A 27848-nucleotide genomic window follows, 5' to 3' on the forward strand; every position below is an offset into this window, starting at 1 on the left:
AAGGGGATGGAAGCACTGCGGTCCTTCCGTTGCAGTCCGTTGATGTCGAATGTGTGAGATTTTACAGAAAAGAGCACAAAAGAGAACAAAAGTTAAGATGCAAGTGGGGGGGAAAGAAACAAAAAGACTCTGATTAAGTGGGTTTTTCCACTTCATTCACAGCGACATGGCCTGCATTTGAGTGGGTTTTATACTGAATAGATTCTGCTATTAATATCACTGAGAACAGGAAGCCTTTTTTAGATAAGATCAAACCAGTCTCCTCCACTTAAACAAACGCAAACAATTACAGAAGATCAATAACCTTCAGGTTGAGAGTGCTGCGATCAATAAACTGGGCCAAACATTGTCTGACTGGCACTGTATTCTGGATGCTTTATCTGATAACTGATGCACTCATACTGCACTGATGAACACATTCAGCTCAGGACTGCAAACATGTCCAGTGCTGCACTTTCCTGCCTGCTGCTGCAGTAGTCACACCATACACACACAACCTGAACAAAACAATTAAAAAATCATCACATTTTTTTTCTCTTTGTGAGAGAATGTGATTAAATGCTCCACGTGGCTGTCTGACAGTCAATTATCACAGCAATCACAGCAGGAATGGGGTCATTTTACTTTAATTAAATTAATTAAACCTGCAGAGGCAGCCTCATTGTCATTTATGTCAAAGCACATTTATAATTATTTCTTATCATGTTTTTTTCCGTAGATCTTTCATTTTAAATATGATGCATTGAGGAATCAAATTAAAATAAATTAGTTTAGAGCTTCAGAGGGTTGTTGTGGATCGATGAAAAGACAACAAGGGTTGTTCTGAGGTTATTTTAACTGTTGGAGGCAGTCGTCAACTTCCTGTAGTAGCCCCGCCTCCTCCTTTGGGCCCCACCCACTGCAGAACTCCTCTGTCCTCGGTTGAGTGGGAAAATAGTTCGTTTTAGGCATAGAGACAGAAAATCCTCACCTCACCTATACAATCATGCAGGTATTATTTATTATTATTATTATTTTTTATTTTTTTTTTTTTTTTTTTAAATGAAAATGCAGCACTATCAGTCTTACTCACAAGTTAATTTTCTCCAATCAGTCACACTTTTGCGTCTTTTAAGTATTTTCCTATTCATCAGCCCCCATTAAAATGAACACATCTTATTCTACTTCCAGATGAAAAAAGGGTCTGTTTTGATTTTGTTTTCCTATATAATGTTTACTTTGGGAAACAATTACACTCAAACAATCGAATGCACACGAACAGCATATCTGAGAGCTTCTGATAGGAACCGTCGACTGTTCCTTCATGAATGCAGATTTATTTTGTGTGAGGCTTCAAAGGAGACAAACTGGTGAAGGAGGCGCATCTCAAGTCACCCTTCTGGGTTTACCCATCTTCCTCTCCGAGGCTGGGGAGAGGAAATGGTTAACCTCTGGAAAAATGACTGACTTTTGCGTTTCCTCCCAGCTGTGTTATCTTTAAAATGTTTATAGTCTTTATTCTCGCCATCATCGCTACTGTGTTTTCCTCTCTTCCATCCCTCTCTTCCTAGTTCTTCCTCCCTGGTTCTGTGTGTGGTTAGATTCTGCTGCTGTGACACAAAGCCTTCCCGATACAGACACACACACACACACACACACCACACACACACACACACACACACACACACACACACACACACACGCTGGCATACGCATTTACTGAACCTCTGGATGCAAAGATGTAAATAACCTGAACTCAGCCTGAACCTCCCTATCCCCACGGCACACACACACACACACACACACACAACACACACACACACACACACACACCACACACACACACACACACACTAATAAATATGTGCGAGCCCAGATGCTGCACTGTAATTGGCTACTGTGGCTTCCTGCTGTGGCAAAGATATTTTTAATGTACACACTTAAAGACCCGCACACACAGACTAATCCCTGCTGCACCAACATCTGCCGCCCCTCCCTGCAACACATGTGCTGGTTAAATGCAACCACACTCGCCCATCATGTGTCGCAGCGTATGCGGCTCCTCCCTGTTTAACCACCAGCTCTGACATCAGTTCCAAATAAAACGATCCGGCTGCCGAATTGCACGACTTCGACCTCGGAGGACTCAGCTGTGGTCTTTTCATCCTCCATCTCTTTGGCCCTCTGGGTCACATGACACCAAGGCCTTTCCATCAAAACCTGCAGCCTGAGAGAAAACACATCCTTTTAAAGGACAGGAACGGTCATCCGTTGGAATGTTTTCATTGAAAGAATGTTTTTAATCTTCTTCATCCTCCGCACAGAGAATCTACCTTTATTCTCTCAGTCTTGTTGACTGTTTGATGTCAAAAAGATTCATTTAAAATGGCAGCGTTCCTGTGAATAGGGACAGAATGGACCATTCACTCAGGGTTTTTATTCTGTTACGCATGGGTTTGAATGAGGTAAAACATGCCACAGGAGTCACTCTTCAATAAATAACTGTGATGTAATATTGAGCTAGCAGGCAGCAACCTGGATCATAAGCTTGGCAAACTGTTGAAGAGAAATGTGACTATTACACCTGATAACATTCCCTCTCAGAATCAAATATTACAATAACACATTGGGGTTTTTTCCTCCCATTTTGACCTGATGATAACATAAAGCTGACTGAATAACTGTTTCTCATCTCCCCGTTTACAACATAAACCTGTGGATGGAAAATGTCTGACTTTATCAGTAGAGATCCTCCAGATTAGTAGCTGCTAATGTGTGTGTTAAAGGTGTAATTACACACAATCTGTGGTCCAAATGTTGTATTTCTTCTGAGAAGACTAAATATTATGCAAAGCAACGGAAATGTGGGTTTTGCAAAACTGTGTTTAAAAAAGTAAGATGCTACGTTTTGCTCAGGATTGGAGAAAGGCTGGCCCTCCGTCTCTTGATAAGCAATTATCTACTAACCCTGCTAGTTAAGAGAGAGAGGGGCGGGAAGGAGGGAGTAAAGAGAGAGTGAGGGAGAGAGCGATGGATGTATCAAACAGCAGCCCCCTGCTGAGCAGGGAATGGAAAAGCTGCTGGCACCAACATGAATATTTCAGCAGATAGCTACAGCTCTCTGTAACACCCCACCACCACCACCACACATGCACACATACACACACACCTTCTCTCCCTCTTAACCCACCAACACCCCACCCCCACCGACTGCTTCTCTGCCTCGGCTCTCTGGTGGAGTGGACAGTGATAATGAAGGGAGTGATAGAGGGAGAGAGAGACGCTCACGCTGAATTCTGGGTAGCAGAATCAGAAAATGGCTCCTGGATGTAATTCTGGGAAAGCAGCAGCGAGAGTGTTGCCTCAACTTGGCTGCTACCCCCAATCCCCCACACACACGCACACACACACACACCACCACCAACTGCTCGACACTTGTGCTGCTTTGGCCCGAGGTAGTCAGACAATAAAAACAGAGACGAGCAGAGCAAAACAAATATCAGCGGGCGGCAAGTTTCTCTGGAGACCTGCAGATTTTTAGCAGCTTTTTTTTAAATCTAAAACCCAGTTTCATAATCTGGTGTTTATTTTTAGCAGCCTCGCCATCATTTCAGCATTGAACGCGCCCCTATTAAGGGTGTTGTGTGCTGGTGTGTGTGCACAGTGATGACATAAGACTCTGGATTGATTAGAAGTAATGATGTTTTTCAGCATTTCACAAGATTGAGCTGATTAAAGGGCCAAATGCAGGATGAAGGTAGATTTGCAGCCGAGTAAGTTTTGAAGACTTATTTGCCTTCAGAAATTCTTATTTATTAACTGTCGTATCCAAAATACAGAAATCTGTCATGCTTCCCTGGCATTTTTTTTTATCACAGACACAGTGAAAAATGTAGTTTAAAGCATCTATTTGTGGGTCTATACAAGATTTTTGCTAGAGATACATTGATGTCGTGCATATTTTTCAAGAGAAAACAAAGATGTTCGATGAAAACATCATGCAGATTTTCTCATCTTGTCACTGGAAGAAAACCAGAACAAGGTCAATACTGACAACAAATTGTCGGCATTTGCAAAATCACTGCTCGATTTAAAGATTCCATGCAGGTCCAATATTACCTGGAGGTACGAGGAGGCCAGTAATGGTTGATAACAGCGGTAATGGTGGCTTTATTTGTGTGGGTTTGATCCTGTATTAAACAGCAGGATGGATGAAATTGCTACTTTTCATCAGATTCTTAACATCTCAAACCTGACGAGGACGTTAAAAAACTTGTGGGGAGAGTAGATTTTAGTGCATCACTGTGAACTGTTAATATCTGACCAATAAAGGATAAGATTTCCACCAATTGCAGCCTTTCTCCTGGAACCCCCCCACTCTGCTTTCCCCACCATGGTGGTGTGCAAACGACAGGCAACAATTCCAGTTTTCATCATCCCTTTGTTGACTCAAACGGGCGCGCCGGCAACTTCTCGCTCTCGCGCTGGCCTTGTTTTGGTTGTAATCATGTGCCAGTTTGATTGAATATCATTCAGACGGTTCTGGCTCGTGTTCTCAGTACGCTCCTCTGATTCATAGTTAATGACACGTTGAGTTTGCATCATGCAAAATGAAAAGGCCCACACTGCGTCTTACATTAATACCGAACAAAAACACTCAAAGGGCTCTTGCAGATGTGCGGCGAGACTTGACGCTCATCCTAAATAATTAGCGAGAAGGCGCTAATTAACTTTTGATAGACACTCCCAAACCGAGGAGAGGAGAACTGACAGAGGGGTAGAAGTAGTTTCCAGGCTGATTCCAGGCCTGCAATTGTGTCCGGCGGCTGACCCGCTTCCTGGAGCTCTGAGGGAGGTGCTTCGCAATCGCAACCGCGTGAAGCATGCAAGTGTGAGGCTGAGAGGTTGGCCCGATGGCTGGTTTTCCACATCTGTCATCGTGCAGGCCCAAGCGCTCGCCCACGGCCAAGATATGCGCCAATACTGACCCCTGATAACGCTGAGTGTGCCTGCATGTGTGGCAGAGTATGACAGATAAGGATGTAGGTGGCTATTCTGAACATGTGTGTGTGTGTGTGTGTGTGGTGTGTGTGTGTGTGTGTGTGTGTGTGTGTTTGTGTGTGTGTTAAATATACTGTGCTGTGTTTCATGATGGTAAATCGTTCGTTCTGTCTCATCTCACGCACTGCTGGACAGTAGAGTCTGCGGTGCACTGATAACACTCGTGCAGTCAGACGTCGCACACACACTCCCATACACAGCCTGATGCACATATTTATACAAGCCCGTGCATCACCCGTCCACCCTCACTCTGAGTTTACCGGACAGTGAATGCAGCAGCCTGGGTGTCTGCCCCCTGCTGCCACGGTCAGCTTAGCTTAACTCGCTATGTTCTAGCCCTTTTTGTCCGTGCATCAAACAAAAATAACATATATTTGATATATATATATATTATAGTAAAAAACAAGCAATTGTTTTAAATCCACTTGAAGCGTCTAATAAATTATCCATTTGTTATTGGTCTAATGCAGAATGGAAGACAAGTCTGAAACAGTAAATTATCTATTATGGCTAAGGGACTTATAATCTGCTGTCTGGACAGCAAGAACTAAAAGTGATCAATAAAACATTAAAATCCTCTAAAACAAACAGGTGTGGTGGCTGAAAGCCGCCAATGTGCTGGTCGGGACTTCAGCACGGGGGCCTGCTGTTACATATGGAAGGCAGCTATCATAAATTGCATTAGCAATCTCATATTTTTGCACCGGAGTGGCGGAACGCCAGGTGATCGTCTCGCAGAACATGTTTCCCGCGAGACGTTTAACAACCTGGGAATGGCAGCGGCCTGGAAATAGATGGGATCACAAGGGAGGGAATAAAGCAGACAAGCATCGGCGGGGAAACGGGAGGAGTGGAAGGAGGAGATGGAGATGGGGATGAAGAGTCCACTTTACAGCAAAGAAAGACAGATTCTTGTAACAAACTCACACAGTGGTGTGTGTTTGGGAGAGAGAGTGTGCATGTGCACGTGCGTGTATAATGGCGGTTTAATGGTGACGTCTGTTCATAGTGACTTTGGCCCGTCACTCCTTTAAAGGCCATCACCGTGGGCCATCAGCCAGGCACGCAGCCACTGGCACGCTACAAATGTCACCATTACCGCACTGAGCTCGCTCTGCATGTGTGGGTGTGAAATTTGAATTACTTTCCTGTTTTGATTTATTTTTTGCCCCCGTTTCTGCGTGTCCATCCCGCTCTCCTGTCTTTTTTGCGCTGACTCGTGGCAGCCTGCAAACATTCGCACGTATTGGAAACCCGGCCGTTCGATGGACGAGGATTGTCTCCCCCTGTAATTGGCTTTCTTTTGTCCCCCCTCCCATCTGTGATTCAATATTTATACGGCCTGCGTTTTCAACCAGTGCAGCTCCGGTTTTAACAGTTCTTTTAAGCAACTGACAGCCAACATTGTCTCTCAAGTGTTTTATCACCATGGGCCGAGCGTAACCATTGATAATGCATGGGAACATGCTTGTGAAGAGAGAATGCATCTATTTCTGTGGAAAATGTTGTTGTTTTGGGGGCATTTTGGGAGCGCGCGGCTGATATTTACATTACTGAGTTGTTTTCTGTTTAAATCTGCACAGTTTAAAGCTGTTTATTCGCTCCCATGAAGACTTTTTCTCATTTATCAGAGTCGTGCATCGCCATATGTCACAAACCTTTAACATGCAAATAAAACATTTAATGTAACGGTTTGCCTCCAAGGTCTGGGCGAGGGGGGTGGGGGTTCTCTTTAAATTTCTTTTCTTCCTCAGATTAAACATAATATTTCCATTTAAGAGAACGCACACTGAAGTTTCAATGAGATACCATATCATTAGATTTTAATTTAGACATTAGCATTTCCCAACAACCGAGATGAAATTGGTGACATTTGCGTCTTATCAGTCTAGAGAGTCAATGCAAAGGGAATTTGCATCTTAAAGGCAGGTTCGGCAAGGATATCGTTTTGGGAAAGTCACAGGGAACGTGTGAAAAAGTTGAACTTTTTTTTCCTTTCTGAATTACAAAACTCCCCTTTTTTGGATGAGTTAAAATTCTAGGGGGAAAGAAACTTGAATACAGACTGAATTGTCAAGTAACAGAAACCAAAGGACTCAGATATAATACTAACATAAAATTGTAATTAAATACATGAGATGAATCAAAGTACTTGGTTACATTCCATCACTTGAAATAAACAATAGCTGGAAGAAATAACCTGCTTAAAAATCTTTCTCCGTCTCGTGGAATAGACGGCATTTCCCATGATGGACGCGGCCTCATATAGTGTGCGGCATGCTGGGTAATGCTTCCTGACAATGACTCTCTATAGACTTAGAGAGCTTCCAACTGACTGAATAGGAATTAGACTCTATTCACCACCACACCCAAAAGGTCTGACCCCAGTGTGTGTGTGTGTGTGTGTGTGTGTGTGTGTGTGGTGTGTGTGTGTGTGTGTGTGTGTGTGTGTGTGTGTGTGTGTGTGTGTGTGAAATGTTACAGAGGGCCCAGTATTGTATTGTCCTCTGGGAGATCAATGGCATTCCCCTCCTTTGAGTCCACAGATTATGTGTCTGTCTAAAGGATCGCCTTCTCTCCTCCATCACCTCCTCCTTGTCTTCTTGTACTTTCCGTCTTCATGTGTTCTTCAACGGTGACAATTTCTAAACATTAATTCAGATGAGGTCATATCTAAAGATGTCCTTTCATATTTCCACCGATAGGCTGTCAACAATTTCCTGGTGACGGGTCCTCATCTTGTTTTTTACGGTGAGTTATGTAAAGGTGTTCTCTTTGACTTTGGCCGAGCATCAGATTCTCCCTGCATCTCCTGGCTGATGAGGAAAAACAGGCACAGAATATCCAAGTATGATCCAAAGACCAGTCAGGCAAAAGTAAAGGTTCACTGAATAATCACAGCTGAAAGACCTTCCCAGTTTATGAAATTTCCACTGAAATGCTCCGTATTTGCTGAGACAGGATCAGTGAGTGATGGTAAAGGTACCTGACGTCAATACTGAAGGAGAGTTGAGGTCATGACCCCAGTTTCTGCAGACACACGTGCCTCCAGGATCAGGTCCCTCTTACCCACCGCTTCTACCCTGCTGATTATTGAAAATGTTCAAAATTAGGAGATAATGTGGCAATTTCATTCCTTTACAACCTGACACTGAATTTTTTTTACTGCAAGCTCTTTTTGCCACATGTGCTCATTTTCTGTGTTAGCAGGAAACAGAAATATTATGCATTACATTTTGCCTTCAGATGAGATGAGATATGTATGAATATCATTTCCAGGAGATGGGACTGCCTTCACTTCTGTGATCTTGGGGACCAAAACACACAAACACACGCACACACACACATGCACACACACACACACACACACACACACACCATTTTCACTGGTGACCTTTGAATAATAAAGGAATGAGACTATCGTTAAGAGAATGTCAGATAAAGTCAGGTGCAAACATTCCACAACGTCCTCTGTGAGTGTCTGAGGTGTAACATGATGGGTGTGAACTCAACCCCAGAACAGCAACAGATAATTATCCTCTCGGTAAGAATGAATATATTTCAATGTTTTTTGTGTGCTTTTTAACAAATAACATCTCATTACGAATTAATTGTAGTTAACTTTGGTTTTTGAGGGGTTTTGTTTGTTTCTTTTAAATTATACCACTTATCGCTTGCAAGAAGCAGTTACTCTCCGAACCAGTAGGGGGCGACAATTTATATCACTGAAAAGCCAGGGGCAATTTATTAGGTTAAAAAGGCAGAAAAATCCAGTTTTTCCGGTTTCAGACTACATTAACATGACTTTAGCGTAAAAAACGCACCAAAAAAAGGTAATGCTAAGTAATTGTGTGATAAATTTTATCAAAACATTTAACCTACCCAGTTAATAGCGTCTACTGGAGGAAACAGTTGTCGTTATTCACCAAATTTATGTTGCATCAGCTCACATTTCGCTAGCAAGCTAATTTTGCTAATTGCTTGGCCTGTGATATAATGGGTCATCCTGAAATAATGCACCATAAAACAGCTAAAGATTGACATTATAACAGCCGGCTATAGACGCCAGAGATACTGGAATCAATAAATTGATTCCCCTCATTTACTTACGAGACTGTAAGGGAAATGAATTGTATTTAATTGTATTGTGTCACGGCTGTAAACAGGAAGAGAAAGACACAATCAAACCTGGAAGCTGATGGTTGATCTTAGAGCTTCTGTCAAGATCATTTTCATACATTTACTTTTTGGTTTTCTGCAGCTTTTCTTGCATTCCCACAGCAGTCAGCTGGGGTTAAAGACACAAACTGTATTACAAAGATATAAAGGTTTAAAGGCCATGATAAAGAACGGTGTTGCATTTAATCTGTTATGCGCATGTGCAAAGGTGTGGAAAGAAAACGAGACGAGAGTGAGAGAAAAGACAGAAAACGAGTAGAGGACGAGGAAGAAAAGGAGGATGGAGGGAGAGCATCTGCAGCTGATGCTACTTTTAGCCAGAAGGTTTGAGAAAAATACACAAAGTAGCCTATGCTTTGCATGCACACACATACACACACACACACACACTATCCTGTTCTCCACACAGATACACACGTAAACACACAAACGCAGGTGGGACTGAGGAGTCTAGTGTGCCAATTTGTTGTGCCCCTGGTCCCCTCTCAGGAGGCTCACAGACAGGCATCAAGCCATGCCTGGACTGGCACTGGTCCATGCACAAACACAGTGGTGCCTGCAGCCACAGTACTGTGTGTGTGTGTGTGTGTGTGTGTGTGTGTGTTTTCACTTTTCTGCAATCACAGGAGACAAATGCTGAAAAATTGGGAGCATGTGAAAAAAACACCGCAGCCATTTTCACACAGGGAAAATGGAACACTTCAAATGTGTGCGTATGGTTGTGGTTCACACTCAAATCTCAGAGGGGATGACTTCACTTTGACTCTTTCACACGACTGTTGCATTTATTTATTTGTTTGTTTTTTGCAAATATTGAAATGCAGAGACAAACGGTATCACTTAGGGATGAATTTGACAAAATAGCCACAGTCGAATCAATACGAATGCCTAAGTTGAATTTCTTCTAGACCAGACCTATGCGTGATTTTTAGGTAGCAACGAGCCCAGTTTGACAAAAAACTGGATCAGGAGTGGTGCAGTTTCAAATCCATGTTCCTGTGTGACAGTGACAGGATTTCTTCTGGAATGTTCCTGCAATGAAATGGTGGGGAAAAAAGTGGTCATGAATAATGAATATTTTACAACTACAGGAGGCAAAAAACAAATAATCTCTGCTTTGTTGGTGTTATTTCACAGCATGTAAGACACTACAAAGTAGCTACCTAATGAGAATTTCCAGCTGTGTAACAACCACATTTGCTTTTTAGAGGGAGGTAGAGTTGATTTCAAGTGCTCTGGAGCTTCTTTTTCAGAGGAATTGACCTCATTTCTGGTAGTTACACAGAGACACTTAAGGAAATGAGAGTGGAATTTAATGCTTACCATGTCAGTGGCACTAAAGCTGTGCATTCAAACCAGCTTCTGTATTGACTGGAGTGTTAAATACTTGTGTTTTATTGCAGAATCTGCTTGAAGAGCCATCGTTCCCTCTTCAGGGACGCCTCAGCCTCGGAGGATGCAGTTTGCTGATCCAACAAGGTAGACTTTTGCTGCTCAAGCCTCATTTCTGAAACAAAACCTGATCTCCTCTTCGGCTCTGGCTCCCGTCCCCCGTCCTCGGGGCCAATTATACGCATTTGGTCGACGTATTGTTTCAGCCGGTCGGTGTGGCGGAACAAGTCATTGTGCGAGTGTGTACGCGCTGTGTGAAAATTTTTCTGGTGTGATAGGAATCTGGGAGTAGGAGAGGAGAGCGGAGATGGGAGGATAAAACAGACAGAAAGAAAGACCTGACTCCTGTCTTTCAGTCCTTTTAGGGGCCCAGTCTGGCTCTAATCAGGGAGATACAGAGCTGACTGTCCTCAATTACTCACACAGTCAGCAAACAGGAGTTTGTCAGACTTTTATGCTTCTTAACTTTTGTTTTCCACTTTATTTCCTGCATAAAAACAAACAGGATGATAGTCCAGAAGCATCAGTGCATTAAAAAAAAAGCGGGGTGTTTAAATGGGATGACCTGCAATCTGTTCCATTTCCAACAACAAAAAAACAGCCCTTTTTCTCTTTGTATGTTTGTTTTGGCACTGAAAGCATCTCAAATGTTTAAGTCAACATGGACAGACAGACTTGCCCTCAGCTAGACGGGGATTGGCAACTCAGACAAAATCAATGTTTACTCCACAGTTGGAAAAACAGCGTCAGCTGTAATCTTTGGCTAAATTATTAGCCTCTGACTGTCTGGGTGTCTTAGCCTCAATTACAGCCTGCGGAAACTGTTGCTATTAAGCTGTTTTGTGGCTCCCACTTTTACATTTTGGTGCAGTTTGCTGAACCAGTTTGAACCGGGCAAATGGACTGCAGAAAGAGGACGTGTCCTCGGCGTTCTGAACTATTGGGACAGCTCAGCGTGCTCCTAGCATCAAAAGGTTCTGGGTTCAGCCTGACTCTGGTCTTTCTTTGTGAGGTTTGCTTTTGTTGGCCTCCTCCAGGTTCTTCAGCTCCCTCCCACACGCCAAAAACATGAACATCAGGTTGCTGCGTGTGTTGCCTGTGACAAACCAGGCGATTCAAATCACGTTAAAAGTTTCTTTTGGTTTATATTTATACAGAACAATAAATGAGTGATATAGTTTTCACCGAAACAAACATTTTTCCTTTATTTTTCCTTGTTTTTGTGGGGTCGTCTTTGTATATATTATGTTCTGAGGATCAGGAAAAGAGGATACATAACAGAAATTAGATTAAACCTGAGAGCACATGAAAATATAGAGTTCGTGAAGCATCTGTTACCATAAAGAGTCATTTTGATGTGATTTTTCTGAGTTTTTTAGACATTCACCTGCCTAATTAAGCAGTAATTCCTCCTCTCATCATCAATGTTTATACTCATCTGGGTCACAACTTGAGCCTTTCATCTTGACCACGCTGTCATTTCCAGTCGTTATGGTTACGACTAATGCATTACGACTATTGCTTTGAGGATCACGGGGAAAAGTGCAATTTACCTCCATTATTTTTGAACAATGGTCCCAAAACACAGAAATATTGAGCTATGGGAGTCAGAAGGGTTATATATTTTCAGTAAACAAATTCCTTTTATGCTTCTTGTGACGCTGCTTTACTTAAGATAGTTAAATAACGTTCATCTCTGTGTTTATTCTGCTTTAATCATCAATCAAGTGATTACTGAGGTGTTTTACTTCATTTACGTCGAGGCTAACTTAATGATTTGTGGCGTTTTGATCGTTTTAATTATCTTTCCCCGACATCCTCATGATAATATGCATCACTGGTACTCCCGCCCACACTGTCAGGACTCGCTGCCTTTGTCTCTCGTGTGTTTTTTTCCAAACTTTGGCGATGTTCTGGTGCTCTGGCTGCTAACCAGCTCTGTCTCGCTCCCTCAGAACAGACGTGTCAGGTGTGTTCTCAGTGCGTCCTTACACGCGTGTTTGCGTACGTGAACCTGACACATCCTGTCCCGCTGCTCCTCCCACTCCAAACCAATCCTGACAATCAAATGAAATATGCATGCTCAGCTATATTCACACTCTCCCAGCAGTGGCCCTCTGCAGACGCGCCTGAAGAAAAGTTTCACGCGATGCGCACGTTTTTCCACAGTGAACGGATCTCAAGTCAGACAGTTTTGGAATAAACTTGCATATTCGCATAACCTGGGATGGGAAATAAGAAGCTACAGAGATATTCCCTGGACTACAGAGTCGGGATCGTTAGCAGCGGAAGCTAATTATTCAGCCTTTTATCTGTTTTATGTCAAGTATTTGCAAACACAGAACAATTCAGCGTCAACAGGCAAGGGGCAGGATGCTGGCGTCACATGATAAACAAGGGGGCAGAGGCCTGTTTGCACTGTAGATGTCCACAAATGTTTACCACGTGCACTTTCTGATTGCGTTTCCCTGCCTGTAATGAATATGATATATCATATCTGCAGATAGCAGCAGACCCTCGTCGGTATCCCAGCACAAACACGCGTTGGCGCCTTCGGCGGTGCACCGTCAAACATCTCGGGTGTGTTTGTGTGTGTAGAGGCAACGCGCAGGTCACGTCGAGCCCCATGGCGATTCATTAAAATGCATGTGTTTTGGGGGAATGCGTGCACATGTGTGGTGTGTGTTACCGTGCTGGCATGACTGTTTACATAATTGATGAATATGATAATGACACAAGCTGGCGGGGTGCTCGCGTGTGTGTTTGGGCGCGCGTGTGGCCTAATGGTGTGACAGTTTGACCACCGACGGCACTTTCTGTGATTTGCAAACAGACAGACGGACAGACGTGCTAACATGATGTGAGACAGGAGACCTGTGGACTCATGTGGTCCTTAGAAAGACACTGTCTCTCTCTCTCTCTCTCGCTCCCCCTCTCTCTCTTGGCATATGCTATGCGGGGTTGGCTGGGCGCCACATGCCGATCCGATGCCCTCGGCACTGCCGGGGCTTCGTGCCACCTGTGCCACTCACTCCCATTGCAGCGCCCCCCCCCCCCCCCCCCAGTCCACAACACACACTTTGCACCTGTGTCTGTGCAGCAGAACCCATTTTGTGCTCTCGCTGCAGGAGAGTCACCCCAGCACAGTTTTTCTATCACGCAGAGAGAGAAGCAACATAGACGCGAGGCTATTTGGAAAAACATTAATCATGTTTCAGCGTTAGGGTGTTTGTACTCTGCTGCACAGCTGTCATGTGATTAAAAAGATGCCTGTACATCTGTGTTGTGAATGGATTTACTCTGGTTTCAGACTCCCGCCTGCAGCCCAGTTTGCAGGATGTTCCACCACCTGGAAGCTCTCTCTCGGTGGGAATCAGTTCCCAGGTAGTCAGCTAGCAAAAGGCAGATCACAGCTAAGATAAGGACGCACCAGACAGTGGAATTCTTAATAATAAATATTCCCAGCTGGGTGTTGTCAAACCCGCAACACCGGACATGGTCGTCATATTTTTATCCTGTTTTGTCCAATTTTTTTCCACCACAAACACAGATTCAGTTGAAACAATCATGAAGTTAGAATCTGAGCCCCCCCCATACACTTCATGATGGTTTAGCCCACTGAGGAAAGCTACCATTAAAATTACACCAATATATTTTATGTTATTGTTAAAACCAGCTTATAACAAGTGGACTATTACTACAAAACTTTTCATGTCGCATTAGTTTGAACACAGTACTTTTAATCAGAATAGTCGTTTATACTTTTTTGGCGAGATATTTGATCAAGAGGTCAGGATTTTCTTCCCTCAGATTTCTGTGTCAGTCCTAATTTGATGTGTTCAGTCAGATTATTGAGGATTTAGCACATGCACAACTACACATACACTACACACGGATACACACAATGATATTAAAGAATGTTAAATATGCTGGTCAAGTGTTTTTTCGCAATTCTACTTTTAACTTACTCATTTATGTCACATTAAAGTCTGAAATAAGTATTTTAGAGGGATGATGGTAAAACTTTGTGTGTGTGTGTGTGTGGTGTGTGTGTGTGTGTGTGTGTGTGTGTGTGTGTGTATGGGGGAGAGATTAAGAGAGTGCGAACATGATATAAAGGGAGAGATGAAGAGATAGAGCAACCAGGCTGCAGGTTGCAAACTGGGCAGCCCAACAGAAGGAGGAACAAAAAGACTGTTATCTTCCAGCCGCCGGTCTGTCAGACACACATGCACATCATTTGTGCGCAGAATAACTGCGGGCTGCACCTTTGTTCGATCACTGGATTTTGGGAAAAAACTCTGATGGGCCCACATACGGAGCCGGGGAGCCGTAATGAGGGAACAAGATTTATCTGCCGAGGCTGAAACAGCTGCACAAATGCAGTTATTGTCATACCTGTGGGTGGTCTTACCTTCATCCTCAGGTAAACCAGGACAACATACACACACAGGCAGGCATTCCCAATCTAGTTAGCTAATGCCCCTCCAGGAACAGCACACCTGACCCCCTGCTGTTATTATGCCATGCCAAAACTTATGGCTCACGCTTGACCGCACGCACCAAAGCAAATACCCCCCCTCCAGATTAAAGCCAGGTTCCATCAGACTGGCTGAGCCTGGCTGGCTCTACCACACCTGACACTCTGACACACACTCAGGTGTCCCAGCGACAGCCTCAGTTGGCATCAGCTGCGGGGGGGTGTAAAAAACAAGGTCGTCGGACTAATGTGTTACACACTTCTGATGGTCACACGCAATTATGCACACGTTATGATTCTGTTGTGTCTGATTAAAAACTGGGCTGATTGATGCCAAAAAATGAGTCGTTCCTTGTTCAAAATGGGAAAAAGTACAAAAAAGCAACAGCGGCTCAGTCCAAAGTTTGGTTGTAAATTGCATTTTTTTTAGAATGATTAATGAGAATCGGCTCGCGTTCGCTCCTAATTCATCAGTAATAGAAGCCTGGTGAGGTCCCAAAATGTGAAAAAAGTAATGAAGGCTGAATAAATTTCATTATTTGATGACTTTAGGTGCAAGAACCTGCTGAATAGCCAAGGTTACCCAAAACCATGGAGCAGAGCACCTTTTATAAAGTGATTGATCAGTGGAGCTGGTGGCTAATGCTGCCTAGCAAAACTCTAGCTTACCTGAGAGCTAACTGAGCTATCGTTGCTCTAATTATGATCAATTTATTCCTTTTTTAAAAATCTGTCAGATCTCTGTCATCCAAATGAAAGTGTTTCCAGTCTTAACAATAAATGACTGACTCTGCTGTTGACTCCAACCTGCCGTCGAGTCTCGAGGACCCAAATTTAATTTTACACTTGCTTGCTTATACTTCACCCCCCCCACCTCACCCCCCCCCCCCCCCCCCCCCCTCCGGGGCCGAGAGTGCACTTTAATCTGCGTTGTCTCTCTTGTTTGTTTTTCTTTTGCTCTTCACCGTCGGTTAATCACATTTAAACCCGGCTGTCAATTACTTTCTGGCTTTCACAAAAGCTCTATGGAGTGTAAAATCCTTGGAGGCACCGTTCAGGGAGCTGCCGTCCACATCGCCCTGTTTCTGTTGCTGTGATTTTTCAGACGGTGAGACGTTGGGGGAAAAAAATCAATGCAGTCGATGCCGAAAAAGAGAAAGCAATAGAGTTCGCAAGTAGCGGTGGAGGGAAGGAATGAGGGAACAGCCAGTAACCTGGCTGAGAGGGGCGAAGGAGTTGATCTGGAAATGGCCAATCAGGAACCTGACGCCATGCTGATGTTAGAAGAAAAAAGTTGCTTACCTCATGTTTTCGGCAATATTTTATTTTTGTTATAATTGAACTGCGCTTAACTTTAACTGTATTTAAAGAAAATGTATTTAGTTTCAACTTTTATGACACAAATGTTAAGATTTTTGCCCATATTAGCGTAGCGCTGCAGCTGACAGCAGTGTTTCATGTGCATTGTGTAAAAAATATATATATCTATATATATATATACTGTATTAGCATTGCTTTCGCAATCAAAACTACTTCCACATGTTCCTGATCACGTTTTAGTTGTTGCATTGAATCAAACAGCTTCTTATGTGATGGCTATTTTAAAAGCCATCACATAAGCAGCTCACATTACTGTAGCAATGTCTGACTGCATGCTTCAGTCAAATTTTAATTACATTACACTGAATATACTTTATTTTTTCCTTTTTTCGCCGCGTTTGAATAAAGCAGACATGAGCCTCGAGCCAAGTACACAGCGAGTAACCCCGGCATTTCCATTTTCTTGCATCAATTATTACACCAACATATTCAAGGCACCAACTGAACTGTATGAAAGAGTCTTTTTAAAAGAGATTTGTGTGTATTGTGGTGTGTGTGTGTGTGTTTGTGGGGGGTGTTACATTCTGCCAACACGCTGTGTAAATAAAATCACAGGCGGAGAACTATGGTCTGAATTTATCACTGCAACACAACACGTGTGTTGAGGCCCTCTCAACATTCCGCTCAGTCCGCGTCCATCACAGTTGTGTTTCTCGTCTCTGTCGGCCAACAACATCAGACCAGAGCCAAAGTATCATACCAACACCTCACCGCAGATGCAGTTCAGTTCAGTAACGTCCCTATCTCGCTCTATTTCTTTCTCTCTCTCTTCCTCATTCTCTGTTCCTCTCTCTCCTCTGGACTTTATTTAGACCCTTTCATGACATATCAGCTGACATAAGCAGCTAACACCCAGCAGCGGTTAACTCTCCCACCACTGCTGCACACCTTAGGAGAGCACCTTAGGCTTTCAAAGTCTTCTGTTTATTAATCAGTCACTCTGAATGTTCTCAGTTACCCAGAATAACCCTCTTCTTTCCCAGTCACCCCTATCAACCTTGAACCGGATCAATATTTCAGTGATACAATGCTAACGCTACTTTTGCTAAACTATTTTGTGGCAATTTGGTCGGAATTCTGGCTCTGTGAGAGACCCGTGACTTTACAACAACATCAAAGGGACATTAAAATAATCTTAGTGATCATTTAACACCGACCTTGTGGAGAGCACGAACTTTAATGCTAATTACAAACAGTGCTGAAGCTCAGAGTATTCTGATTTCTTTTTTATGATAATCAAATTGGAATTGATTTTTATGGCACATTTGCATGTTTTATATAACAATCAGACTTGGACCTGGACCATCACAGTTGTTTTCCTCGAGTGGGTGTGAGGTCAAATTATGATTAACATTGTTTTAGCTGATACATTTATTCATGCAGCCGTTTCTCTGGGTGCAGTGAGGAGAAGCAACTGACCTTATATTTTGCACATCATAACTTCCAGATCATTTGTAGTTAAGAACTTTTACTTACAAAAGCATCCTGAATATGTGTGTATAGTATGAATTACATCCTCTGTGCCAGACAAAACTCAACCATTTTTTTGCCCCTGTGACAGATTTCCTGGCATTTTGTGGATCGGCATTTGTGCAGATCGTGACGTAAAGCTTCTGGGCTTCCAGAAATGTGTCTGTTTGCAGAGTAAACAGCCCAATTATGAGCTGCAGGCTGGGCTGATCTACATAACAACCCCACTCTCTCCTTTAATTGGCTGACAACACTGTCAATGGCTGTAACGAAGGTTGCTAAGCTAAAGTTAAAGTCCTATCGCCAGACGCAGCGGACGGTTCGTGTTTAACCTTCATCTCAATGTCACTCACCAGCCTCTTGCTTCATCCCAACTCAACAGCCCCCCCCCCCCCCCTCGCTCTTCCTCCTCCACCCCACAATACCACCACCATCAGCCCCCTCCCTCACCCTCTGATGCTGTGTTTGAGCTTCTCAGCAGGGGCCCTCAGTTTCAGAGATGTGTGTGTGTGTGCGTGTGTGTGTGTGTGTGTGTGTGTGTGTGTAGACTTTCGGCTTCTCTCTGGATGTGCTAATGTGATAATTGAGTATTCCAAGTTCTGCCTGCAAGTGTGTCACTATGTACACACACACATACACACACAAACATCACAACGCTGCTCTCAGCAGCTTCGCCACTACTTGATGACACACTTCATCTGTGTGGAGCAGTTTATATTAACACAGGAAGAGTTTACTCTGGTTCATATTTGTTCCTTTTTGCCGTTTTACATTTCTTGGCATGTAATTTTTTCTCCAGCAACCTGCCACTAGCCTGTTATTTCATCCATGTTTCTTCTCTCCTTAATGCGATTGTGCGCTGAGACTGTTTGTCGACGAAGCATCCAAAGGAGATAAAGCATAAAGATTTCTCAAAAAAAAAAAAAAAAAATCCTTTGTAGGAGCCACCAGCGCGCCCAGGGACCGCCGAGCAGCATCCGGAGACCTGCACTCGTCGCCTGCCTGGAGTGTCGAGGAGCAACAAACGGAAAACATGATGCATTTAGAGGCCAATAGGTCACAATAACTGCACCGCGAGGCCTCGGGCGAATGCATCGGAGAACAGAGAGGCACTCTCTGACTTTCAGTATCGATCACTCCTCACACATCCGCGCGCAAACATCCGCGCATCACACGAGAAATCGATGAGGAGACAAATTTACACCGGCTGTGCACCGAGTTAATGTGTGTGCATGTGTGTGTTTCTGTTGATGCGAGGCGACGGAAAAGTTGATTTAGAAGTTTGCGCGGATTATTCGGAGGCGGGCGCGAAAGGCTAGATGTAGAGGAGGAGAGGAGGCGTCGAGGAGGCGTTGACGAGGCGTTGACGAGGCGTTGTCGGAAGGAGAAGAGAGGAGGGGATTATGGCTGGCGGTCTGCTGTCGAACCAGCATCGATACAACAGCGGCATTTGCCTAATCCCCTGGTAATGGGAGCTTAGAGGCCTCCTCGGACACGCAAACACTCCCACTGCCTCCACCTCCGCTCCTCTCCTCTCCTGCCCTCTTCCCTCCTCATTTACATAACATTAGAAACATTAAGGCGGCTCCAACAAGGCCCCATTATGTGCGTGTTGGTTTTGGGTCCCGTTGCGTCGGCCCCGAGTCTTTAGAGAGCAGAGGAGCAGAATGAGTCAGGACATCACAGAGGCTTGTCCACGGTTTTGTCTCCTGGAGATGGTCTGTGTGCTTCTAAAGGACTTATTGAAGAGAGAGAGTTAGAGAGGAGGAGAAAGTGATTGATGGCTCTCTGAGAGTCCGGCACCGCCGTCCGATCGCAGATGTGCGTCCAGAAACAGCTGCGGCGGCGCGAAAGTGCAGTTGGGCTCAGTTCTGCCTGCTCTTCTGACCATTAATCAGCCCGGAGTCACATTTAAAACCGTGGATCAGCCCTCGAGGTGACTTCAGCACGAGCGTTTCAAACATGAGGCTCGAAGCAGAAAATCTTCATTAGTCTGTTGCTGCGATGTGCACCAAATAATAGAAAATAGGAGTAAAATAATCACAAGTACAGTTAAATTAATAAGCTATTATTTGTGTCAATTTCAGATTTCGATTGAGCCAAATAGTTTGAATTGTTTTCTTTCATTTCCAGGTTACAGGTTAGCTCAGAGGCAGAGGCGATTTTACAGGGGAAAAATATTGTTACCATGGAAATAGACCCATGTAAATTGCATCACATTTCCCCCCGTGTCTTGTATTCTGTCTTTTCAGCCTCCAAACAGACGACTGCGTTTGATAATATCAGCCGTTCGGATGATTGTTCGCGGAGGTAATTTTCGGATAATTTTCCCAGATCTTCATCAGAGAAAAACAAGGTGGCGTTGCTCCCGATTCTCTGAGATTCAGATGCAAATGTTCACCGTCACAGACAAACTGGACCCGAACGTTCTCTAAACCAAACTGGGGTGGGGGGGGGGGGACCCAACCAGAAAAAACAAAATCGGCAGAGAAAGAGCAGCTACATCCTCCTTTTTCCCCTCCAACTTTCCCTTCTTGCTTGCCTGCATTTGGAGTTTTCAGTTGGCTTCAAAGCTCCGTGCCGCTCTCTCGGTTGGGGGCCTTCAAAGCCCCCTGTCTGTCGGCAGGTCTCGGCACAGAGAAAGCTCCTTGTTCTTGAAGGATTTGGCTCACAAATAACGCCCCGGCCAGGGCCAAGGCGACTGTAGCCTGCACCCTGACAGGATAGTAGACAGACTCATGCATTTTAGTGATGTGTTCTCAGGGCTCTGCCTGCATCTATCTGAGTGAGTACCTGCTTTTCTGTGCTGTCCTCATTTTCTCCTTCTCTGGTTTTTCCTTTTGAGGTTTGGCAGAATAGTAACGGGGGCTTGTAGCCGTTTTTGAGGGTATCCGTAGATGCACTGTTGTTGTTTATACACGCGTGACGTCATCTGCGTTTTTAATTTGGGCCTTTGGTGCATTAAAATGGTCATCTTTGTTTTTTCCTGGCTAAGTTAGATTTGAACGTCACCACAGAAAAAAGGATAAAGCAGACGAGCTTTTTTGCGGGATCATTACAGAGAGAGCCAGTTGTTTGCACGTCGTCAATTATCTGTTTTTAGGCATTTTTAAGAAATCTAAAGCCCTATTCTGGGCAAAAATTACAGTCAGCCACATATGTCAAAATATGTCTATGTCCACATATGAACTGTGGACAAAATATGTCCACATATGTCTAAATGTCTAAATTTCTCCATCAATTTAAAGCTACATATTACTGTATGGCTTTTGCGTCAAATGTGACATATTTATGGAGTCTCGTTCTCCTGCTTTTTTGCTCCCAGGTAAGAATCCTATTCAGATGAATGAGTTGCAGAGCTTTTAAAAGCACCTGCATGTTCGATAATGTTCAATAAAGACATAAGTCTACACCTCTTTCTGATGGATCACACCTCATTAGATGCTCAGTGTGACCTTGACATATGCTAACGGGAGAAATGACACACAGCATTTGTTCTAGACGCTAGCTGGAGAGAAGGAGCTGCTGCCTTTTAATGTTCCTCCACATGCCTGATTTGTTCGATAAAATGCCTGGAATGTGATACAGAGCCTGCAACAGCGTATGCAAGCATGGCTGCTCAAACAGGTTGCAGAGAGGTGATCAGCTCGGTTCATTTGGATCCGAGAGCCAGCGCTCCGGCTCTGTCATGTGCCCTTTTGTTGGCTCGTCGTCTCCCCATCCTCTCGTCACCTGTTGTAAAGTTTGCCGTTTGACGAGGATCACAGGATCCACGGACGCCGCGGCCTTTCATGCACCCGCTCCCATTGTGCCGGGATAAGAGCATCGGCTAAACGCTTAATGTGTAATTGTAAACGCTGGGCCCGCTCACACGTTAGCTCGCCAGTCACAGCGGTCTTAAGAAAGCAGCTCCCAGAGGCTGATGGGACGAGATGGAAGCAGGCAGCCATTATAATCAGTCATTCAACCTTTTGGGGCAGACATTCAGTGTTTGTGGTTTGTTCTAAATTCAAAGGGAACCCCTGTGACCTGCTGGCTTTCACATCAGCCTAAAACCACTCTGTTCTCCCTCCCCTCTCCTCTTTTGCCGCATTCCCTCATACTCCCCCCACCCCTTCAGTCCACTTCTAAAGATAAAAACAACTACAAACAAATGTTTCTTCAGGACTTCCACCGAGGTTTGTTGCAGTAAGGGCTCGAGACTTCACTTCCAAGTGTCTATATCTCATCTTTTTTAAATTTCTGACATTATTCAAATCATGTTTATTTCCTTCTTTGACTTATTTTTTGCTCAGAGCTTTAACAGTATCAAGATCAGCCCTCCAATTAAATTTAATTAACGTGATATCAATTTCAGTCATCTCTGAACCGCTGATTAAATTTCTCGCCTTTATTCTTCTTTTAGGAGTTTGTTTCTTTTATTCCTCTGGTGTGAACAGTTGATTTACAAGTTTGTCTTTCTGGAGTAAGTTTGTATTTCTGTTATCCTGTTAAATTGTTGTCTAGGGAGAAACGTTAAACTAAAAAGGCTTATCTTACGTGATAAATGATGTCTGAAAAACTCTTCAGTAAAAATATTAATCCGTTTAAAGATCTAGCGCCGAGAAATAAAAGAAAAGAAAAAGCTCACATCAGTTGTTTCTGCGAATTAAAATTGCATTTAAAAAAAAAAATCAAAATATATTTAAAACAGGGTGAATTTCTTCTGCTTCACCGTCCACTTTTCCCAGCATGCTCTGAACAGAATCAGTGGTGTCACATGACGAGCGTAAAAGGACAACAAGTTGCACTAAAAAACAAAAGAAGACAGCAAACAAATGAGGCGCCCCCGTTGGTGCTGCAGCGCTGGCGCCCGTGCTTGCCTGGCTGCTGCAGCAGGCTGCGGCTCTCCGCTCTCTGCCATGCTAATCATGTTACTTCTTGCAAGTCGTTAGCTGGAGCAGGAGGCTGGGGAGGGAGAGGGGGAGGAGATGTGGCTGGGGTTGGATGAACAAACAGAAGCTGCGGAGGAGAGGGAATGAAGGGAGAGTGACAGAAAAAGGCTTGGGAGGATGGAGGGCGCTGTAATTAGTGGAGTTTTGCTGAGATTTAACATTGTTGCAGGATACCTGGATTCCTCCCTTTCTTCCCCCGCCTCCTCCCCCCCTCCTGTCTGCGTCTCCCGCTCTTTAAATAATGTAGCGTGAGAGATGGTTCCTACATACCAAGGAGGTGTCAGCAGACAGTTGTGGGAGCACCATCGCACCAACCCAAACACCACTCGGGTACACGAGCGCACGCTTCTGTCATCTCGGTGTCACTTGATTCTGCCACGCCGGGTAATTAGCGGGGTATTTACTGCTACGGTGCAACACTGAGGCCCAAGAACATCAAGTGGGATTCAGTGCAAGATGGTGAAAACTACCAAATTAGGTCCAATAAATAAAGGAAAGCACAAACTAGGCCACTGCTGTTTATTATCTGTTGTACTTGTTGTACTAAGTTAGATTTAGCACAGAACTGCAGTGTAGAAGCGCGCTGCTTTATCATCTGTGCTCTAATATGCTAAATATATCAATTTATAGCGTATTTTCATTAGATTAGCACTGCATGCGTGACAAAATTATCAAGTCATCATGTTTATATTTGGCATTTTTCTGATTTACTAGGGATAGATTAAAACCAGACAGAATTCCCAGAAAGCCCCCCCCCCCCACTCCTGATTTCTTTTGGGTTCTGAGAGATCTGAAAGCGCCACCTTAATGTCAGCCTCGCCCAGTCTGCCAAGAATTGGCTGAAAATGACTCAAACAAACCTCCGCTTTATGCCCGCGACACATCAAGAGCCTTTTGGATAAGGAGCCTAGGGTGCACGCCGCACCAACCGTGACCACAGCGAAGAGATACGTTTTAAAAGACCGCATGAATATTTGTTTAATGTGATGAGCAGCATCCCTGAAGGTCATCGGTTTTGCCTTCAGTGACGGAAATCCAGTTGAAGTTCCGCCATTTTTGTGACATCTTTATTTATCGGATTACGGCTGACAGGCGACTCTAAGCGCGTTCTCACCTAATAACGCAGCTTCTGTTTTATTTTTCCACCTTTTCTCTCGGTTTTCCCTCACTTTCCTGTCTCTGCCCATCAAACCTGGATCTGCCATCGCTTCCATAATCTCGGTGTCAAACTTGTTTTGGGAGAATATCTAATAATAGCCGCGGCTGCTCTCGCCAGGGTTTGTACGCGGGGAGATGCTTCGTGCTGTCAGCGTCCTTTGAATCTCCAATTGATGAATTTCTCGTCTATTATCCAACTTGGACCCAATTTAATAAACAATAGGCAACTTACGGACATTGTGCGGCGTTCTTCCGTGCCTATTATGCGCCGTCGTTCTGAGAGTGTTTAATTGCACTGTGACCTCTGAGTGACATGACGAAGAAAAGCAAAGTCAGCTAAAATCTAATTACCCCCTCCACCCCCACCCCCGTGCAGTAGCAGTTTATTGAAGCCCAATACTGGAATTATCCCTGCGCTGCTGTGATTAGACCTGGAATATGAATGCAGTGTTTTATCACCCGTGTCTCTCATATGAAGAGCACAATACACGATTGTTTCCTGAATTAAATTTGTTAATGTTCCCTCTCCGGGGTGGGTGGTGGGGGGGCAATAAACCAGCAGAACACCCAACAAATCACAAATCTATGGAACAGTAATGTGCCAGATAATAATGTGGTGGAATATATTATTAATACTGAGGGGATGTTTCCTATATAAATTGAAAGGAGAATATCAGCCGCCTGGCTTTGTACCCACAGACGAGGCGAGGCTGTCTTTATGCATAATTCATATTTCTATATCGTCATGGTGATCATGTGCGATGAGTGTTTGCTCTCGCAGCAGGGGAGCTGGCTGGTGTGTGTGTGTGTGTGAGTGTGAGAGGTTGTGTAAAGGTGTCAGGAGTGACGGAAATTGTCCTCTAAGACAGCAGGAGAAACGTGTGTCTAAAATAATGACGACGTTAATTATCCTCACACAGAGCAGCAGCTTTTTAATTCATGCTTATTTTCGCACAGCAGAATAATTCAGAGGAGAATCTGACTTTATTCGATTCAAATCTAAGTTTTTGACCGTACAGAAAGCAAAAACAATGCTTCACTTCCTCTTTGGTTTGCAGCATTTCCCATCACTCCCATCACATGACATCTTTCGCACCAAAGACTCCTCCACTCATGATTCTCACCTCCTGGCGCTGGACAAAAACTCGTGCCTTACGAAAAAAATAAAAAAAAACCCAGAATGCACTCGCAAATCCGACTGGGAGTTTTCTTGAATCCGGCCATTTCCATTCCGGCTCAGCTGGTCCCAGAGCTGCTTCTGCCGTCGGAATCATCTGAATAAATGTGAACGCATCACAACATCAAAGGAAATATGACATTCCCGCTCTTGTGTTATCGTTCGGACTTGTTTACTCTGTCTTCAGCCACCCTGGATGGACTTAAATTGATTTGATTCCTGCTCTCAACCCTTGAGAACATCTTTCTCTTACGCACATTGACACACACAAAAGTAAGAAAGGGAAGAAATAATTACCTCGACCTGTGATGAGTTCCTATAGCCACAGCGGGCGTGTGTTAGCACGTGCATGCTGTTTATGCACCAAGTTGTGCTCAGTATTCCCTCGGTGGAACAGATATACATGTGTGCATCTGTGTGTGATTGAGTAAATGAGCAAATGTGTGCATGAATGTGTGTGTGTGTGTGTAGGCTGGAATTCAGAACGGTATTGATTAAACACAGCAGGGGGTCGGCGTGTGAGCACTGCAGATAGCTCACCTGCACACAAAAGCAGTAAAAACGTGCACATCAAAACTGTCCGCTGGCTTCATTAGAAAGAGGCTGCCTGGCTCAGCATGATGAATAAAACGATTTAAACGCCACTTTGAGGTGGAAAATAAAATTTTTATATGAAAAATATGCTTACAATCCACTTGGCGACCTTCTATGGTTTAATGCAGGTGTGTGTGTGTGTGTGTGAGAGAGAGAGAGTGAGTGAGGAGAACACAATCAATAACCCAAACAGTTCTGAGCCAATAATCTGTCACATGATCTATGGAAGCTGGATTTGTGGCAAAGAAAACATGATTTTGCAGTCAATATAATCAGAATTTCTTACTAGAAAACCTTTATTGTAAACAAATAAAACAATATGTAATTCATTTCCACATCCAAAAATATTTACCAAGATGGCCGAAATGGAATAAATGACAAAATCACTGAGTCGACCTGTTTGTTTAGTTGTTAGTATTTAACATAAACTGCGCTTGTGTGTCAGTGGGCAGTCCGCTGGATTTATTTGCCTCCCATGTCCTGTTTTTTAGAGAATTTTAACCCCCCGAAAAGACCAGATCTCCAGAGTGTGAGTGCACCAGGAGACTGACATAAATGGGTCCGCTCAGCGGGAGTCTTGTATTAATGGCAAATCTGACACCAAACCGACGCAGAGCACGACGTCGCGTCACGGGCTGAAGGATGTGGAGCTCCGAGCTCTCTGACGCCGCAGAGGCAGAACTGCTGCCGGATTTGTTCCGCCGGGTCGGTTCGGCCTCCAGTGAATCCACCAGAGAGAGTCCAGAAATATGTGATGAACTGTGCGAGACTTGGTTGGGGGGAAAGTATGTTTAATTTCCCAGGTTACTGAAATTCACCGGCAAGAACTCGTTATAGAAACTGATGTGCTGATAAGAATTTAATATAAAATAGATGAATAAATGCTGAATCAATGAAAAACACACCTGTGCACTCTCTGGAATGGAGTTTTCTCTAAAATGATGCTAAATGGCTCTTCTTAACGTTGTGATAGTAAAGTTGAGTGGATCTGTACCTGCAGGAGAGCAAAGGAAGGTGGGACAACCCCAGGAAAATACTTCCAAAACCCCTATTTATCTATGTGAGAGCAGTAACATGGAATGGACTCGTGGTTCCACTTTCCTGGTTTTGCAGCATGCACTGGTTTCCCTTTTTCAGTTTCAGATTGTGGCTCTTTGTTTTAATATTATTTAAATTTCCAATTGACCAATTACTTATTGCCTACTTTGTAGCTAATATAAATGCACGTCCCTGTATTACCTTCCCTGGAAAAAACACCCTGGAAAGATTGAAATTGTTTGGACTACAGTCCTGCAGAGAGAGAATATAGAGTGTTCATTTGTATCAGTTCAATAATTACGAGCCGAAGGAGCAGAAATTAAGCTCCCTTCTCCCTCTTCCCTTTCTCTTCTTTCATTCTCTCTCCTGATTGATTGGTGTCCCTCGTCCATTCATGATTCTCTGGGTTCGGTGAGGAGGTCAAAGGTGTGAAAAGGAAAAGAGATTGAGTCACTCTTCCATCCCTTCCGTCCAGAGCCACACCTTCACGCTGCACCTCTAAGCTTCCCATGCAAATTGTATCACCTCGTGGGCCTCAGCGCTGGCGGCCGGCAGAACGATGCTGCAGAAAACCAGTTTCTTAAGCATTTAACTCAGGACATAACTGTAATTTTAAGCACATGGGGGAGCTACTAACACGTTTGTTGTTCATTGTATTTGTGTCTCTGCTCCTTTCTTTTTTCTGCCTCTCTTTTCTCCATTCCTCCAGTTCTCACTTTCCACAGTACTGGGTTTTAATCACTGCTGTAATTGGCAACTCCCCGCTGTGCAGACACACACACACACACACACACACACACACAGAGTAGCTGCTGCAAGTCCCTCTGGCAATGTACTGTGTGCGTGTGTGTGTTGTGGGGGCAGGATAGGGGGAGATATGGAGAGATAAGGATAATGAAAGAAGGGGAGTTTCAGAACTGCAGGCCAACTCACCAATCTGTTTGCTGTGAAGCACTGTGAGGAAGTGGAGCCACGCAGCCAAATTTTAATTATCTGAGAGGGGGAA

General features: G+C 44.0%; 3 long non-coding RNA genes across 5 annotated transcripts; 1 reads left to right on the top strand and 2 right to left on the bottom strand.

Annotated features, from left to right (window-relative positions):
* Positions 1-6857: 6857 nt before the first annotated feature.
* LOC130532198 (uncharacterized) lies at positions 6858-11552 on the bottom strand. Its single transcript, XR_008952278.1, has 4 exons — positions 9229-11552; positions 8274-8434; positions 8027-8126; positions 6858-7856 (listed from the first exon to the last, which is right to left on the bottom strand). It is a non-coding gene; the product is annotated as an uncharacterized LOC130532198 (long non-coding RNA).
* LOC130532196 (uncharacterized) lies at positions 8779-26817 on the top strand. Of its 3 annotated transcripts, none has more exons than XR_008952276.1 (4): positions 8779-8873; positions 9428-9543; positions 10623-10698; positions 26296-26817. It is a non-coding gene; the product is annotated as an uncharacterized LOC130532196 (long non-coding RNA). The 3 variants fall into 3 exon arrangements; XR_008952274.1 differs by lacking the exon at positions 26296-26817 and adding an exon at positions 13922-14077; XR_008952275.1 differs by lacking the exon at positions 26296-26817 and adding an exon at positions 11483-11619.
* On the bottom strand, positions 24940-27395 carry LOC130532197 (uncharacterized). The gene is made up of 2 exons (XR_008952277.1): positions 26710-27395; positions 24940-26573 (listed from the first exon to the last, which is right to left on the bottom strand). It is a non-coding gene; the product is annotated as an uncharacterized LOC130532197 (long non-coding RNA).
* Between the last annotated feature and the right edge of the window lie 453 nt (positions 27396-27848).

The sequence above is a fragment of the Takifugu flavidus genome, chromosome 10 (genome assembly GCF_003711565.1).
Source record: "Takifugu flavidus isolate HTHZ2018 chromosome 10, ASM371156v2, whole genome shotgun sequence".
NCBI classification, from domain to species: domain Eukaryota; kingdom Metazoa; phylum Chordata; class Actinopteri; order Tetraodontiformes; family Tetraodontidae; genus Takifugu; species Takifugu flavidus.